The sequence below is a fragment of the Phyllobates terribilis genome, unplaced genomic scaffold (genome assembly GCF_046119375.1).
Source record: "Phyllobates terribilis strain yellow unplaced genomic scaffold, ASM4611937v1 Scaffold_4__5_contigs__length_816908805, whole genome shotgun sequence".
In the NCBI taxonomy this organism is placed as follows: Eukaryota; Metazoa; Chordata; class Amphibia; order Anura; family Dendrobatidae; genus Phyllobates; species Phyllobates terribilis.
In genome coordinates, this window is record NW_027362764.1 from 200258100 (window position 1) to 200277164 (window position 19065).

Sequence of the window (19065 nt, forward strand, 5' to 3'; positions counted from 1 at the left end):
TTTTCCAATTATTATTTTTATATATATTTTTTTTTGGGGGGGGGTGGGGAGTTATATTTACTCTCTGCCTGTATTGTTTCACTGCTTTTCTAAAACAGAAATATTGTATCTTATCAGCATTTTTGTTTTCTTAACAACCTCTGCAGAAGTGCAGATTATTAATAATAATAATATTAATAATAATAATAATAATAATAATAAGTGCACTGCTTCCCTATCTCCAGGCTTCCTTTTTGCCAGAAGGCGGTGTGCGCCTGTTTTATTACCAATTCTAGCCATCAGTGTTGCTGCCTAAACTCTGCTCTCTCCTATGCAGCTTTGCCTCTTCAGCAATACATCTGGCCGACTTTAGAACTAGGCTTGCAAGTGGGAATGAGCATATCCTTAGATGTTTGGGTTCATCGGGTTCGAACGAACTACAGTCTAAAGTTTGGTTTGGGTACCAGAACTCTACCAAAACTTGAACCTGAACCCCATAGAAGTCAATGGGGACCCAAATTTTGGTGCTGTAAAAGTTCTCTACCTCTCTCTCTTCCTGGAACTCCGAACACTAAAACAAACTTCCAGGAGAAGTCTGTATTTGCAGTTGAGCACCAGACATGGTATGAACCCCGAACGTTATGGTTCGGATTCACTCATCTCTTCTTGCAAGGTCTATGGGAAAGCTCTACGCTCCTTGCGAGGAAGGCCACTAGACCTGGTTGATAGACTGCTGTGGTGGCCAGTAACTTAGAGAACAACCAATAAGCAAAAATATTAAAAATCTATCAAATTTTGAGGATCGATAGACTTTTTAATAATAAGTAAATTGAAAAATTGCTTTTTTTACAAGCACTTTGCCATTTTTCACCATTTATGATGATGAGCATAAGTCTTTAAGACATTTTTCTACAAAGCCCAAAGTAATAATTTAATATGATGAAATTGAAAAATTGTTACCTTCTCATTTAGTGTCAATGAAAGGAAGATGAGCACAGCCATTGTATTTTCCATCTTAATCTATTCTTATTGTGAGATGCTCCTGGCCAAGATTGGCCCCAAAAAGGGGCTGCAACATAAGAAGAGATTACTAAAACAACACTACTTTGGTATCTGTAATTTCCAAACTGTGTAATGCGCTTGTTAGCAATATTGCTACCTACTATACCAAACCCTAACTAGGCATCATTGTGGAAGGGTTAGTAAGCTTCCAATCTAGTGAACCAGCTTCTTAACTACAGAGCCTGTTGCTGCTGCATATCCAAATTGATGATTATACCAAAGCCATTTAAGTAAGGTAATAGCTTAATGAATCTACATAATATGTGGCCCTGAAGCTAATTGTTGTCCATGGTGCCGTTCCATTAAACCCTTAGAAGAGGAGCATTCAAAATGTATGCCACAATCTTCCTATCCCTTATTGTCACTTAAAACTAGAATGGGGCTCGATATATTAACTATACTATCCCCAAACAGTCAAGGATTTTGAAGGATAATCTTTCGAAAAAGGCCAGAAAGAGACTATTGGCATAAGTTGCATAAAAGTGGTCTCCAAATTATTTTAGGAATTCCAAGTCAATATAGGGCACGGTTAAAATGTCCTATCACTTGTCAGTCAATTGTTAGGAGGTAAATTTCAAGGGGTTGCAAGTTTTTTATGTCTTTTTGTAAGGCTGTGTGCCCACGATGTGTTTTTTAAGCATTTCTGCAGCGGCAAAAACGCTGCAGAAATGCTTAAAAAACACATGGTAGAAGGCCTGCCATGTTGCCCAATAGAAATTTCCGCTCCGAGTTATCATTGCGGGAAAAAACACAGCACTACCAATTATTTTGCAGAAGCGCTGCGTTTTCGCCGCCATTGACTTTCATTGGAACGCATGGAATCCGCATCACTGCATCTGTACATGTGGAATCCAAGCGTTCCTATGTGCGGACGGTACCTGGGTCTGGAGGAGAGGAGACTCTCCTCCGGACTCGGGTACCATAGAACCTGTAAAAAAAAGAGTAAAATAAAAAATAAATATTATATTTACCTTCTGATGGCCCATGGTGCGCTTGTCTTCACTTGCCGGCAGATCACGGTGGATTGACGTAATTTAGTCATGTGACGGCAGGTCATTCAGTGTACCGCGAGCTGCCGGCAAGCCAGGACGGTGCGAATAAAGACTCCGGGGGCCATCAGAAGGTAAGTATATATTTATTTTTTGATTTTTTACCATTCTTTAAGGTCACACTATATAAATCCATACCTTTTGCATGGATTTATATAGTGTGACCAAGTTGACGAGCACTTTCCAAGTGATGCTAAAATTTCTTGGAAAGCGCTTGTCAACCTGCATGCAGAAATGCATGTGAAGAACGCTTCACATCCGCATGTCCCTAGCAGGAAAAACGCATGTACAATCCGCATGCATTTTTTATGCCAGGGAGATGCAGAAATGCTCAGGAAAAAATCCGGAGCATTTCTGCACCGTGGTCACATAGCCTATAATAGGTTCCCCATTAATAAGCTGATGCCAGTTAATGGGTAACCCAGTTATCAGTACTTGTTGGGAAAACTAGCTCAAGGCTTGCCTAGCTGCACCATCAGAGGATAAAAATCACATGGTACCAATAGAAATATTGATATGTTCGTGTAAGGAATAAACATATTGGTTCCTTCACTGAGTCTCTTTTTATGGTTGCTCTCTATATCAGCTATTTGATAGAACTCCTCAACAAGGAGCCCTTCTAAACTGTTACAATTCCATAATTTTTAAAAGTATTGTAAAATGACAATGTTTTCCATGGAACAAACAGAAGTTTGTACACCCCTAATACAGACGATGAAGCTAGATTTTTTAGCTCTTACAAAGCCATCACTCTTCTTTTAAGTGGAGTCAATTGAAAACAAGATATATATTTGTTGCTAATGTTTAGTATGAAGTGACTTCTGTCGTTACAAGCAGCGATGGCTTGATGTAAACTATTGCAGAAATGTCAAGTACTTAAATATATCTATACACATGGCAACTTATGAGAAAAAAAATAAAACACTATTGAAAATGGCACATCAAGAGGTTTCTAATCCCTGTGAACAGCTACGGGAAAAAAATAAGTTGGTTTCTAATCTCAAAACGCTATTTCATAATTTGAAAGGATTACCTGAAGTAACCTAAGGCATTCTGCAGAGTATAAGGAGCAATATCATATCCACCGTTGACCTTTGTTTTGTGGAGTGCCTCTGCATTATACATACATTTTGATATTATAAAATGTGAGACGTAGGAATAGATTGAATGGAATTGTTCTAGATGCATATAGTAAGAGGTGCGGTGCTTGATCTGGCAGCAGTTCCTAAGTTGCTTTCATATCTTTGGGCGCTGACAGAATGAATAATCTATGCCTACTGGATAGGGAATAGAAGGAAGTTAAAATGCCAAACATATAGGCACATTTCAGTGAATGTGAATTACTATCATCTACATCTGTCCCCACTGACTGGTTAATTATGTGCATGCAGGTTTACTTGCAGTTGAATGAATACTTATTGCCATCTATATTCCATCCTGATCTTCCATTGTGTATCATAAAGCAAACTGAGCAGCCAGAGAATCATTATATTTGTCAAACAAAATATGCTGCAAGTATCATATATTTACTGTTCAATCTTCAGGTCGGGGTCATTCATCCATGTCGAAGTGCCTCTGTGAGCTTTGCTGAATAATGTAACCTGTTTTGTTTGCAGAATGGTCAGTTTCTGGCGAATAAGTGTGATCTACAGTGTAGTTAAAGTTCTTTCTGTTATAGTTTTTTTTCTGTTATATGTCCATAGATTAATATCGGTACTACGTTTAGATAATCACTATGCCGGCCTTTTCAAAATAAAGACTAAACTGGCAGATTTGGCAGCTGAAATACCCAATGGTAATAACTACTTGTCAAATATTCTTTGCTCCCAGCAGCAACTCAGGGCATTCAGTATTGTATGGTGCCCATTCAAACAAATGGGTGATCACATACTACATGGTCATAATGAGTTCAACAAGGTAGAATCTTTTTGCAATGGGTCTCCATCATGGCCAGGTGTATAGATTGCCAAACCTAGCGCCAAACCTTCATAGGGCTTATGGAAAAGCAGCAAATTTTACCCTCTCTAGCAGAAATATGGAGGTCTGACCCTTACAATGACAAATGTTATATTGCTGCCAAGAAATTTGGACAAATTTAGAGTATATTCTGGGCATGAAGGTGGCTCAGTGGTAAACACTGTTGCTTTTGTAACGCTGGGGTCCTGACTTTAAATCACAATACGGACAACATCTGCAAGGGGTTTGTGTGTTCTCCCTGTGTTTGCATGGGTATTCTCCAGTTTCCTCCCAAAGACATACTGATATGGAATTTAGAATGTGAGCCCCAATGAAGAAAGTGATGTTGATGTCTGTAAAGTGCTGTTCAATTAATGGTGCTATAAGTGAATAAAAACAAAATAAATTAATATGAATAAATCTTGACCACCAAGAAAGTGCTAAACAACCACTAGACTAACAGAAACTTAGAGAACATGAATAATCTACCCATTACACAATTATTTATCAAGACAACCTCTTATTCATCCTAAACCAGCAGTATTATTAGATGGTAACCAGCGATGAGCAGATCAATCTGTGGAGGATCAAGTTCAAGTCGAATTGCTTGAAATTTGCCATTCCATGCAAATTGGATCACTTTGAGATTATATTTGCAATTCATTAAAAAAAACCTTTCCCATACTGAAGAAGCATCTGAGAGGCGGCTAATGTAGTTTTGCCTGGCCCAGCTGATTTCCCTATAATGTAAAGTACAGCAACAATGACATCATATTCTAGTTTTTCAAGCAGATATAGTACCTTGTTCAGTGATGATCAGTACCACTAGGTGATCAGAGATCAATGGTTCCCAGTGGAGAAGAGTTGGGTACAGGAATAGTGATATGTATGATAAGGCTGATGGATCATATTGAAATGATATATCTTATTATTGTGGTCTATTTCTCTTCTTACTACCTCTCCTTTTGCTATGACTCGATTTGTCGGGGGGAAATTTGGCAAAAACAGTGATTTGAAATTTCAATCTGCTCATATTTAATAGTAACCCATACAGCAACCTAGAACTCAGGAGATATTACTACTAAACTCTTCAGCCTCTGTGCTAAACCCTACAAAAGTTTTAGCTATTATCCACAAAACCACTGACCATCGAGGATATCACTAGAGCTACTATTAATTAATCTCAAAATGATATTGTTCAGAGAGGACCAGTCATCAGGCAAAAAGTAACCAACTTTTTCTTTCATGCTCCCCTGAGTATTTTTCTTTTTGGAAATCTGCCACACAGGTTCCAGAGATGTTGGCCTTTTTATTTAATGCTAATGTTAATGGGCTTTATCAAGAGAGCATTGTTCCTGGGATTCTTTAGATGGTGTCTTTAGACTGCTTTGTATAATTAGCCTATTTGCTACACCCCCTTGGGGAAAACTATAAAAATTAGCCATGCTCTATAAACTGAAGCCTACTGATTGGACTGCATTTTCATGGTGACAGGTTCTATTTAACACTTAACAGAAGAACGAGAATAAAATAAAACCTAGAACTAGCCACTTTTGACCTGGTGACAGGTCCTCCTTAAAAATGTGATAGCGTAATCTCGTTCATAAACATAGGAAGTGAATATGAAGTGAACCAAACTTGTTTGTTATGGGCATCAAAGTAGGATAATTCTATATCTGGGTTATTTATGAGGATTCCTCTATAGTCTACAAGTTGTTGGATGCACTTTTTGCACTAATTTATTTTACCTTGGCTGTTACCAGTCATCCTGAAAAAGTACAGATTTCTGTAAAGTCTTTCTCATTTTATAGATACTATGGACTAGGCATATATTTCATTGTCACTCTGCTCAGCTCACCGGCTGAGGTGGCTTTCTGAATGACAAAGGTACAATAGTCTCGCCTGGGGCCGTAAATATTGATTTCAAATTACTCTCACATCTTTCATGTTGGAGTATTGGCTAAATCATTGGAAAATAATCTCCTTTACTTGAATTCCTTTGCAGACAGTGTTCACTGAAATATGATTTGCCAGAGAAAACAATTCCCAGTGAGTTATATAGTTCGTATTCTTAGGTGGGGGAATATTACTCAACCATTTCATGTTAATAAAACTCCACTCCGGAGAGGATTTTTAAATTACAACCATTGAGTCCTCTTCTCACAACATGGTTTATGGAGGAAATAAAATGTATTTGCCCTGAGGTTTAAATGAAAACAGATATTTAGATTTCTTTTGTATTTGTACTGTCACACACTCGCAATGCTACTAGATTTAACTATTCCTAAAATAAAGAGTAAAGATACATCACAGCTGATGAGCAGGCTTTCCAGTCAATTACTTGGAAATGACTCTTTAGCCGCAGGCAGATACCCTGTCATTTCACCACTAATAACACCCTTGTCAAAAGTTTGTAATGGTAGATATGCCTCGGAAGCTATCTGTAACATGACAGGACTGATGTCTATGATTTTTTTTTAGCCATTTTGATATAAAATCTATCTTTTTATAAAAGACGATTATGATTTTGTCTACTAGCGGGAGAGCTTAACATTACAGAAAGTCACAATGCACTTTATATACAATTTTTGCTGTATTTTCCACAAAATACACTTAATTGGAATATCAATAAATAAATATGTTCAATGTATGTATATGTTTTGATGCTTTGGGACATACAGTATGCCTTACTCATATGTCTGTTCCTTAACATGTGACTCTCTGTAAAGAGAAACGTTACCCATTGGATACCGTTCAGACGCCTGTCACCCATCCAAACTATATCTCACACTTTGCACTGATGAAGGGCAGTACCCCGAAACACAGTGTCTGCAAATTGAGATTGTGGTTTTGGTTATTAACCCAAGTCATGTGACAAGGCTCGTTAAAGGATCAATATTTACTTTTAGGATTCCTACTTCCTATAGGTGGCACTAGAGTTCTAGTTTTCTTTCTCTCTGAAGAGACAATTTGCATATTTTCCAGAGGAGCATTGTGGCTTAAAAGCCTCCTCACCTTGACTTGCTTAACATGTCACTCTCCGCAAAGAGAAACGTTACCTCTTGGATTAACATGCAGTAAAACATTTTAAACAATTTCTTTTAAATTTGCTTATTTTCAAATCTTAATAGTAATATATTGGAATACACATTGTACAGTTATACTGATTTATAAAAAGTAAAAAGGTTATCGAATTTACAAACTTTTTTCAATGTACCCTATTGGGCTCAACATCTCTTCTTCATAAACTAGTTCAATGAGAAGTTCCAGTTCTAGTGCTTTACAGAATCATCTGTTAATTCGAAGGGGTATCAGATAACTGAATGAATATGAGTGACGAAACATATATTTTCCCTAACAGATTAATTTTAGCAATGAATATTTAAAATGAAACAACGTCTTGTGTTTTTTCTGAGTTTGTCAATTATCATGGTAATCAGACATCTTACTACATAAAGATCTTAATGTTGAGGTGAGTCCGAGAAAAACATCAGCTGATGTTGGAGCGATGACTCTGTTGTTATAGATGCCGATGATGAAGGGGAACATTTTCTTATTGAATTTTTAAATAGCTTTACCCCATCTGGCATGCCAAGTCATTGCCTTAGACTTAAGGTGGGCAGCATTATTATGTTGATGAGAAATTTGAATACAAAACAAGGACTCTGTAATGGTACATGCTTAGTTGTTACATCATTGAATAGAAATGTTCTTGAGGCAGAGATTTTAACAGGATCAGCTAAAGGTGAGAAAGTAAATAGACATGGGTAATTTGAGTTAGTTTTTATTATGTAAAGCACTCTTTTCTAGCTTCCAAAATTTGTTTCAGAACTCAGGTGGCTGCTAGTGTAATAATATATTGATTAAGTGTAATGCTCTCCATTAATCTAGAAAACTGGACACAAATGGGCAGATTCATCAAAGCCTTTACGTCACAAAAGTGGCATAAAATGAAATCTGCAACTCTTGTACTCCATCAAGAGTGGCGTATCACAAACATGCACAATACCAGTCTTGATACATGGGCTCTTATTACTCAGTTATGCTCATAAAAAGAAGGTATGTTTTGCTGACATGTCATAAAATTAATTGAAAAAATGTTATTTAACAGGGATTGTTTTAACTGAAACAACATTAATTAGGTTGTTCCCTATTGGAAAAGTTTTTCCTTTAAGCTGTGTTAATCATAAAAAAACAAGCTGTGCTGTACCGTTTCCAAGTCAAGCATTACATCTCTACCATCGCTCCAGAAGTCACGTTGACACATCTGAAACCAATCAGTGAGCTTGACTGCTCTGAGCAGCTCACGTCATCCACATCAGCAGAACTGCTGAATTCAGTTATTATCTGCAGCTCTGTTGACTTGAAGGTAGTTCTGTAAGCCATAATAGACACTAGCGCCAACAACTGAGACAGCGCTGGACCTGAGGAGTAGAGATGAGCGTTGTTCGACTCGAACTGTTCGCCAATCTCAAATTCGAGCTGTTTTGGGCGGTGTTCGAGCCGTTCGGAGAACACGAATGATTTGAGAAAAATTCGGCTGTTCGAGGTTATGTTCGATAACTGTTCGTGCACCAAAATCATAACTGGATTTTTTCTCAGTAATGATGAAAATTAATGTTAATACGCAGTTTGAGTGTACAGCGGGGTGGGGGGAGGGGCAGGGGATGGATCTCTGCAGGAATAATGAAGATCTCCATTTTTTTTTCTCTTTCCCGCATTTACAGTGGGGAGGTGCAATCTGTCAGCCTTTCAGCAGCGCACACACGGAGCGAAGTGCTTTTTTTCACACAAGCAAGGGCATGTGTCATTGGCAGTGTATGTCACATGTCCTTGCCCTATAAGACCAAGCCATTTTCCCCGTCGCCACCATTTTCTCACTGCTGCAGCTGCGTGTTAGACGGCACCGCTGTTGCTGTATGTGCTATACCTTGTTAATTTCAAGCCAATTTTCGCACAAATCTACAGATAGCTTGGGAGTAGGGAATAGTTGTGATTGCAGTCCTTTTAAGGACTAGGTTACAGCATTTCCTACGACTTTTATCAGGCAGGTCTGTGCTCTTAAATAGATAGATTGTGGGAGTAAAGACTAATTGTAATTGCAGTCCTTTTCAGGACTAGGTTACATCAGTTCCTATCAGTTTTTGCCAGGCAGGTCTGTGCCAGTGCTGTGCAAGTTTTTTTCACAGCATTTGGCTGAATCTAGCAAAGCTAATCCTTTTTGGCCTATTGCAGAGTGTGTTAGTCAGTGGAGTAGCCTATCTGTGTTGCAAGATATACCACCTGTGTATAGAATACCAATTTTTTTACTGCACCTAGTGAAGTAAAATCTTTTGGGCATAGCATCATTCTATTAGTCCATCTATACTGACCTCCATCAGGTTGCAAATTGAATATAATTTTTTTCTGCATCTAGCTCTGAAAAAATATTTCGGCTTCTAGCAGTGTGTGGGACTTGTTCTATTAGTCCATCTATACTGACCTCCATCAGGTTGCAAACTGAATATAATTTTTTTCTGCATCTAGATCTGAAAAAATATTTGGCCTTCTAGCAGTGTGTGGAACTTTCTCTATTAGTCCATATATACTGACCTCCATCAGGTTGCAAATTAAAAATAATTTTTATCTGCATCTAGCTCTGAAAAAATATTTGGCCTTCTAGCAGTGTGTGGGACTTTCTCTATTAGTCCATCTATACTGACCTCCATCAGGTTGCAAATTAAAAATAATTTTTTGTCTGCATCTAGCTCTGAAAAAATATTTGGCCTTCCAGCAGTGTGTGGGACTTTCTCTATTAGTTCATCTATACTGACCTCCATCAGGTAGTAAATTCAAAATAATTTTTTGTCTGCATCTAGCTCTGAAAAAATATTTGGCCTTCTAGCAGTGTGTGGGACTTTCTCTATTAGTCCATTTATACTTACCTCCATCAGGCTGCAAATTCAAAATAATTTTTATCTGCATCTACCTCTGAAAAAATATTTGGCCTTCAAGCTGTGTGTGGGACTTGTTCTATTAGTCCATCTATACTGACCTCCATTAGGTTGCAAACTGAATATAGTTTTTTTTCTGCATCTAGCTCTGAAAAAATATTTGGCCTTCTAGCAGTGTGTGGGACTTTCTCTATTAGTCCATCTATACTGACCTCCATCAGGTTGCAAATTAAAAATAATTTATATCTGCATCTAGCTCTGAAAAAATATTTTGCCTTCTAGCAGTGTGTGGGACTTTCACTATTAGTCCATCTATACTGACCTCCATCAGGTTGAAAATTAAAAATATTTTTTTGTCTGCATCTAGCTCTGAAAAAATATTTGGCCTTCTAGCAGTGTGTGGGACTTTCTCTATTAGTCCATCTATACTGACCTCCATCAGGTTGCAAACTGAATATATTTTTTTTCTGCATCTACCTCTGAAAAAATATTGGGCTTCTAGCTGTGTGTGGGACTTGTTCTATTAATCCATCTATACTGACCTCAATCAGGTTGCAAAATGAATATAATTTTTTTCTGCATCTAGCTCTGAAAAAATATTTGGCCTTCTAGCAGTGTGTGGGACTTTCTCTATTAGTCCATCTATGCTGACATCCATCAGGTTGCAAATTAAAAATAATTTATATCTGCATCTAGCTCTGAAAAAATATTTGGCCTTCTAGCAGTGTGTGGGACTTTCTCTATTAGTCCATCTATACTGACCTCCATCAGGTTGCAAATAAAAAAAATTTTTGTCTGCATCTAGCTCTGAAAAAAATATTGGCCTTCTAGCAGTGTGTGGGACTTTCTCTATTAGTCCATCTATACTGATCTCCATCGGGTTGTAAACTGAATATATATTTTTTCTGCATCTACCTCTGAAAAAATATTGGGCTTCTAGCTGTGTGTGGGACTTGTTCTATTAATCCATCTATACAGACCTCCATCAGGTTGCAAACTGAATATAATTTTTTTCTGCATCTACCTCTGAAAAAATATTTGGGCTTCTAGCTGTGTGTGGGACTTGTTCTATTAATCCATCTATACAGACCTCCATCAGGTTGCAAACTGAATATAATTTTTTTCTGCATCTACCTCTGAAAAAATATTTGGTCTTCTAGCTGTGTGTGGGACTTGTTCTATTAGTCCATCTATACTGACCTCCATCAGGTTGCAAACTGAATATAATTTTTTTCTGCATCTAGCTCTGAAAAAATATTTGGCCTTCTAGTAGTGTGTGGGACTTTCTCTATTAGTCCATCTATACTGACCTCCATCAGGTTGCAAACTGAATATATTTTTTTTCTGCATCTACCTCTGAAAAAATATTTGGGCTTCTAGCTGTGTGTAGGACTTGTTCTATTAGTCCATCTATACTGAGCCCCATCAGGTTGCAAACTGAATACAATTTTTTTCTGCATCTACCTCTGAAAAAATATTTGGGCTTCTAGCTGTGTGTGGGACTTGTTCTATTAGTCCATCTATACTGACCTCCATCAGGTTGCAAATTGAATATAACTTTTTTCTGCATCTAACCCAGCCGATAGTTTTGGCCTAATACCACAGTTTGGCCACTCAGCTCTGCTCGGTTCCCATCCATTGTTTTTTTGTGCAAACAACTCCAGAGTTGTGAATTAGTTAACCACCAAAATGAGTGGAAAAAGGCCTGCTGCTGGTGGAAAGGGGAATAGGCGTGTTGGGAAGGGGAAAGAAGGTTGTGTCCGTGGGGTAGGTGTTAAAGCAACAGTAACATCTGCAGAAGAAAGACCATCTTCCAGCCAAACTAAAATGTCTACTTCTTTTAGCGGACAATGTGATAAGATCCCTTTCTTACGGCCACACCAATTGCTACAAATTCCAGATGAGGCACAAAAACAGCAGGTGCTTCAATGGATATCAAGTGCTCCTTTAAGTGGGCTCTCCTCCACATCAACTTCAACATCACAAATACTCCAGTCCTCAAAGGTGTCACCCCAATCACACTTGCTTCCTCACAGCTCCCAAATCTCCAGCTGCCCGTCTGAGTATGAGGTAGAACATATGGTTGAGTCTGCAGAGCTGTTTACTCATACTATAGCCTGGGAATCAGAGGTCGACTCCAGCGCTTCTGTGAATCCAGACGAGGAAATGATCTGCACTGATGCCCAGAATCTTTATGAGTCGGATCCAGGACCAGACGCAGAAGGTTCTGACCATAATGTAGACCCTCATTCCCAAACTGTAACTCCTGTTGGTGGAGACAATGAGGAAGACGATGATGAGACTCAAATACCTGATTGGAGCGACAACTTTAGTTTTTTGTCAGGGCAGGAACAGGTTGGCTCTGAGGACGACGGGTGTGATAACGCACAGGGTGATGATGATGAGGTTGGAGATCTCACTTAATGTCAACCCACAGTCAGCCAAGAGATGAGGTCAGCAGAGGAGGTGGAGGAAGATGCTAGTGACGACGAGGTAAGGTTGCGCCTTCCTGGACAGAGACGTAGTACTGGAAGCACGTCAACAACTGCATCCTCAAACACAACTCTGCCTCTCACCACAAGTCGTGGTGGCTCTTCAGGTCGCATGGGTGCTAAGCCTTGCATAGCCTGGGCATTTTTTCAGATCGATAAAGATGACCCAACTCGTGTTATCTGTAACATTTGTCAGCAAAAGCTAAGTAGAGGCCAAAAAATACATAGTTTGAGTACTTCATGCATGAACCGGCACATGAACATGAAGCATAAGTTGCAGTGGGAAGCTCAGTGTGCTACAATGCGGCCTATCAGGCTGGGCCAACCACCATCTGCCATACCTTGAGCATCCGCGGCCTCTTCATCCTCTGTGACTGGGGGGACAGCAGTCACACCTGTTTTGGGGCGCAGACCTGCCACCTCTTTACCCGCAACAGCCAGCGTGATTGGCAGGTCATCATTTTCCTTGGAGGTGGTAACACCAGCTGGTGTTGAGCGCTGTCCGACATCGATAGCACCACCTTTGGATCAAGGCAACCTAACATGTCCGCCTGCATCTTCCTCACAGACCGGCAGTTTGCCGGGGACACCCTTATCAACCCCGTCTAAGCACAATAGCCAGCCCTCGGTCCCTCAGATGTGGACAAGTAAAAGACCATTTCCTCCTAGCCATGAGAAAGCTAAGAGGTTGAATTTCAACATCTGCAAGCTCTTGGCTACAGAAATGCTGCCTTTCCGCCTGGTGGACACAGAGGATTTTCGAGACCTTATGTCCGTCGCAGTGCCCCAGTACCAGATGCCCAGTCGGCACTACTTCTCAAAGAAAGGTGTGCCTGCGCTCCACCAGCATGTCGCACACAACATCACCGCTTCTTTGAGAAACTCTGTGTGTGACAGGGTGCATTTCACCACAGACACTTGGACGAGTAGGCATGGACAGGGGCGTTACATGTCGCTGACTGGGCACTGGGTAACTATGGTGACAGCAGGACAAGGGGCTGCTGTCCAAGTCTTGCCGTCCCCACGAGTTGTGCGTCAATCCTCTTTATGTCAAAGTTCCTCCACTGCTTCTGCCTCCTCAACCTCCTCTCGGTCTTCCACCTGCACCCAAAGCCTGTCTGGTCATGCCACAAGCTTTCTAACTGCGCAGAAGGGATCCTGCACTCCTCCTTACTATGCTGGCAGTAGGGCTCAACGTCATCAGGCGGTTTTTACTTTGAAATGTCTGGGAAATGTGAGTCACACAGCTGAGGAGTTGTGGTCAGCTCTGGAGAACCAATTTCATGAATGGTTGTCTCCACTGGACCTGAAACCAGGGAAGGCCGTGTGCGACAATGCTGCAAACCTGGGTGCGGCCCTTCGCCGGGGCAATGTCACACACGTGCCTTGTATGGCTCACGTGTTGAACCTGGTTGTCCAGCAATTTTTAGCCCACTATCCCAGACTAGATGGCCTTCTGCAGAGGGCACGGTCATTGTGTGCTCACTTCCGCCGTTCGCATCCCGCAGCTCAGCGACTTACATCTCTACAGAAGTCGTTGGGCCTGCCACTTCACCGGCTAAAATGCGATGTGCCTACCCAGTGGAATTCAACTCTGCACATGTTGCAGCGACTGTGGCAGCACCGACAAGCCCTGGTGCAATACGTTCTGACGTATAGCCTGGGCCAACGAGATCCAGAGGTGGGGCAAATCACGCTGGAGGAGTGGTCTCAGATCACGGACCTATGCACCCTTCTGCACAGTTTTGAAATGGCGACGAAGATGTTTAGTGCTGACGATGCCATTATCAGCATGACTATTCCGGTGATTTACATGCTGGAGCACATGTTAAACAGAATTCGGAGTCAGGTGGTGGCACAAGAGGAGGTGGAGGAAGTAGAGGAGGAGGAGTTGTATGCGGAAGGGCTAACATCTGCAAGGTCCAGACGGTCGGCAGCACCAAGGCGGCAGGCATGTGAGGGTGGGGGAGATGGTTTTACCAGGGCGCATGGTAGCAGCCAAACTAGTGAGGAAGGTGCAGGAGCCCAGGAAGAAGTGGAGGATGAACTGATGGAAGACTCATCAGATGAGGGAGACCTTGATCACATTTCTGTTGTGCGAGGTTGGGGGGAGAGGACAGAGGAAGGAAGCATGATTGTTACCTCGCCACCAACACAACAGGGACTTGGTGCTCCTGGATGCGCAACACACATGAGTGCCTTCTTGCTGCACTACCTGCAACATGACCCTCGAATTGTGAGAATTAGAAATAATCCTGACTACTGGGTTGCCACACTGTTAGATCCCCGGTACAAAAGTAAATTTGCAGAAATTATTCCTGCCATAGAAAGGGATGCACGCATGCAGGAGTATCAGCAGAGACTGTTGCAGAATCTTACATGTGCTTTTCCACAAAACACCAGTGGTGCACGTAGTGAATCTCACAGTTCCAACTTGCCAACCGTGGGACCGTCAAGTGTTCAGCACTCAAACCGTAACAGAACCACAGTATCTGCTGGTAACATCAATTTTGTGGAATCATTTCACCACTTTTTTAGCCCATCCTTTGCAAGGCCACAGGAGACAAGAAGTCTGACACATAGTCAACGCCTAGAGACGATGGTACAGGAGTATCTCCAAGTAAACATTGAAGCCATGACTGTGTCACTGGACCCTTGCTCTTTTTGGGCTTCCAATCTGGATAAATGGCCGGAGCTAGCCACTTACGCCTTGGAGATCTTGTCATGCCCCGCAGCCAGCGTTCTGTCTGAACGTGTGTTCAGCGCTGCTGGTGGTGTGCTGACAGATAAGCGCACGCGGCTCTCCACTGTTAATGTAGACAGACTCACGTTCATAAAGATGAACAAATCATGGATCCGAAACGACTTTTCTACCCCTGTGTCATCCTGGGGAGAGTAAAAGCTTGATGATTGGTTAAAATCTCCCTACCAACCGTTTTAAGCTTTCAAATTACTAATCATGTTTATCTGTATCTTGGCTGGAAAATAATTTGGGCTTTGTAGCAGTGTGCAGCACTGATTCTATTAGGCCATCTATAATAAGCTCCACCAGATTTAAAATTACTAATCATGTTTATCTGTATCTTGACTGGAAAATAATTTGGGCTTTGTAGCAGTGTGCAGCACTGATCCTATTAGGCCATCTATACTAAGCTCCACCAGATTTAAAATTAATAATAATTTTTAGCTGCATCTAGCCCGGAAATTAATTTTGGGGCTCCGAGATGCGCAAGACACATAAGTGCCTTCTTGCTGCACTACCTGCAACATGACCCTCATATTGTCAGAATTCGAAGTAATCATGAATACTGGGTTGCCACACTCTTAGATCCTGCAAACTTTTCGATCAACCTTTTCATTTTAATAAAGACCAAAAAAATGGTCATTTTTGAAATTATAAGCATTAGCAGGTTATTAGAAACTGAAATCAAACAGTTTTCAACTCAAAACTTTATTCTAGGTGATGTTACATTTTCACATAGGACCCCTTGTTCGAAAGGAGCTTCTGAACTCTCTCGTCCATTGAATTTGTTAGGTTTTGGATGGTTTCTGCTTCAATTGTTTTGCATGAGGACAGAATACCCTCCCAGAGCTGTTGCTTAGATGTGAACTGCCTCCCGCCATCATAGACACTCCTTTTGATGATGCTCCAGAGGTTCTGAATGGGGTAGAGGTCAGGGGAGCATGGGGGTCACACCATAAGTTTGTCCCCTTTTATGCCCATATCAGCCAGAGATGCAGATGCTTTATGTGCAGCATGAGATGGTGCATTACCATGCAAAAAAATGATCTTGCTGTGAAATACACGGTTCTTCTTCTTGAACCATGGCAGGAAGTGCTGTTTGAGAAAATCCACATACATTATGGAGTTCATCTTTAGCGCCTTCAGGGATCCTAAAGGGGCCGACAATCTCTCTCCCCGTGATTCCAGCCCAAAATATTACTCCACCTCCTCCTTGTTGGCGCTGTAGCCGTGTTTGCGTGGGGTGTCCATCAACCAGCCATCCTCCACTCCATCCATCTGGACCATCGAGCGCTGCACGGCACTCATCCGTGAACAAAACAGTTTTGAAATCAGTCTTCATGTAATGTTTCGCCCACTGGAGCCGTTTCTGCTTGTGTGAAGTGGAAAGAGGAGGTCGACAGGATGGCGTATGCACAGCTGCAAACCTCTGAAAGACCCTGCATCTTGTTGTTCGGGGGACGTTGGAAGCACCAGCAGCTTCAAAAACTTGTCTGCTGCTATGACAAGGCTTTTTTGCCGCTGCTCTTTTAACCTGACATAATTGCCTGTAGGAAAGAGTCCTCAATTTGCCCTTATCAGCACGCACACGTGTGTACTGTGAATCAGCTACATACTTCTTGATTGCCAAGCCACTTCATCATGATCATCGCACAATGTTGATTGTAGTCATGCCTTGACCTAAACATTCCACAATTTGTTGCTTCTCAGCAGCCGACACATCCTTTTTCTTTCCCATTTTGGCAGAAAATGTAGGCTGCTTAATAATGTGAGACAGCCTTCTTAAGTAGTCTTGCCTTTCATTGGACACACCTGCCAAACTAATTAGCACAGGTGTCTGCAATTGCTTACAGTGATATAAAGAGCCCTGACACACATCACCATCAATGAGTTTAACTGACAAACAAAAAAATAGAGATGAGCGTTGTTCTACTCGAACAGTTCGCCAATCTCAAATTCGAGCTGTTTTGGGCGGTGTTCGAGCCGGTCGGCGAACACGAACAATTTGAGAAAAATTCGGCTGTTCGAGGTTATGTTCGATAACTGTTCGTGCACCAAAATCATAACTGGATTTTTTCTCAGTAATGATGAAAATTAATGTTAATACGCAGTTTGAGTGTACAGCGGGGCGGGGGGAGGGGCAGGGGATGGATCTCTGCAGGAACAATGAAGATCTCCATTTTTTTTTCTCTTTCCCGCATTTGCAGTCGGGATGTGCAATCTGTCAGCCTATCAGCAGCGCACACACGGAGCGAAGTGCTTTTTTTCACACAAGCAAGGGCATGTGTGATTGGCAGTGTATGTCACATGTCCTTGCCCTATAAGACCAAGCCATTTTCCCCGTCGCCACCATTTTCTCACTGCTGCAGCTGCGTGTTAGACGGCACCGCTGTTGCTGTGTGTGCTATACCTTGTTAATTTCAAGCCAATTTTCGCACAAATATACAGATAGCTTGGGAGTAGGGAATAGTTGTGATTGCAGTCCTTTTAAGGACTAGGTTACAGCATTTCCTACGACTTTATCAGGCAGGTCTGTGCTCTTAAATAGATAGATTGTGGGAGTAAAGACTAATTGTAATTGGAGTCCTTTTCAGGACTAGGTTACATCAGTTCCTATCAGTTTTTGCCAGGCAGGTCTGTGCCAGTGCTGTGCAAGTTTTTTTCACAGCATTTGGCTGAATCTAGCAAAGCTAATCCTTTTTGGCCTATTGCAGAGTGTGTTAGTCAGTGGAGTAGCCTATCTGTGTTGCAAGATATACCACTTGTGTATAGAATACCAATTTTTTTACTGCACCTAGTGAAGTAAAATCTTTTGGGCATAGCATCATTCTATTAGTCCATCTATACTGACCTCCATCAGGTTGCAAACTGAATATAATTTTTTTCTGCATCTAGCTCTGAAAAAATATTTGGGCTTCTAGCAGTGTGTGGGACTCGGTCTATTAGTCCATCTATACTGACCTCCATCAGGTTGCAAATTAAAAATAATTTTTTTCTTAATTTAGCTCTGAAAAAATATTTGGGCTTCTAGCAGTGTGTGGGACTTGTTCTATTAGTCCTTCTATACTGACCTCCAGCAGGTTGCAAATTGAATATAATTTTTTTCTGCATCTAGCTCTGAAAAAATATTTGGGCTTCTAGCGGTGTGTGGGACTTGGTCTATTAGTCCATCTATACTGACCTCCATCAGGTTGCAAATTAAAAATAATTTTTTTCTGCATCTAGCTCTGAAAAAATATTTGGGCTTCTAGCAGCGTGTGGGACTTGTTCTATTAGTCCATCTATACTGACCTCCATCAGGTTGCAAATTAAAAATAATTATTTTCTGCATCTAGCTCTGAAAAAATATTTGGGCTTCTAGCAGTGTGTGGGACTTGGTCTATTAGTCCATCTATACTGACCTCCATCAGGTTGCAAATTAAAAATAATTTTTTTCTTCATTTAGCTCTGAAAAAATATTTGGCTTCTAGCAGTGTGTGGGACTTGTTCTATTAGTCCTTCTATACTGACCTCCAGCAGGTTGCAAATTGAATATAATTTTTTTCTGCATCTAGCTCTGAAAAAATATTTGGGCTTCTAGCGGTGTGTGGGACTTGGTCTATTAGTCCATCTATACTGACCTCCATCAGGTTGCAAATTAAAAATAATTTTTTTCTGCATCTAGCTCTGAAAAAATATTTGGGCTTCTAGCAGTGTGTGGGACTTGGTCTATTAGTCCATCTATACTGACCTCCATCAGGTTGCAAATTGAATAAAAAAATTTTCTGCATCTAGCTCTGAAAAAATATTTGGGCTTCTAGCGGTGTGTGGGACTTGGTCTATTAGTCCATCTATACTGACCTCCATCAGGT

The 19065-nt window shown here is 41.0% G+C and overlaps 1 protein-coding gene across 3 annotated transcripts in view; it reads left to right on the top strand.

The window, feature by feature from the left end:
* RBMS3 (RNA binding motif single stranded interacting protein 3) overlaps nt 1-19065 on the top strand; it is a 1113194-nt gene that overhangs the window by 399292 nt on the left and 694837 nt on the right. The window lies entirely within an intron of this gene.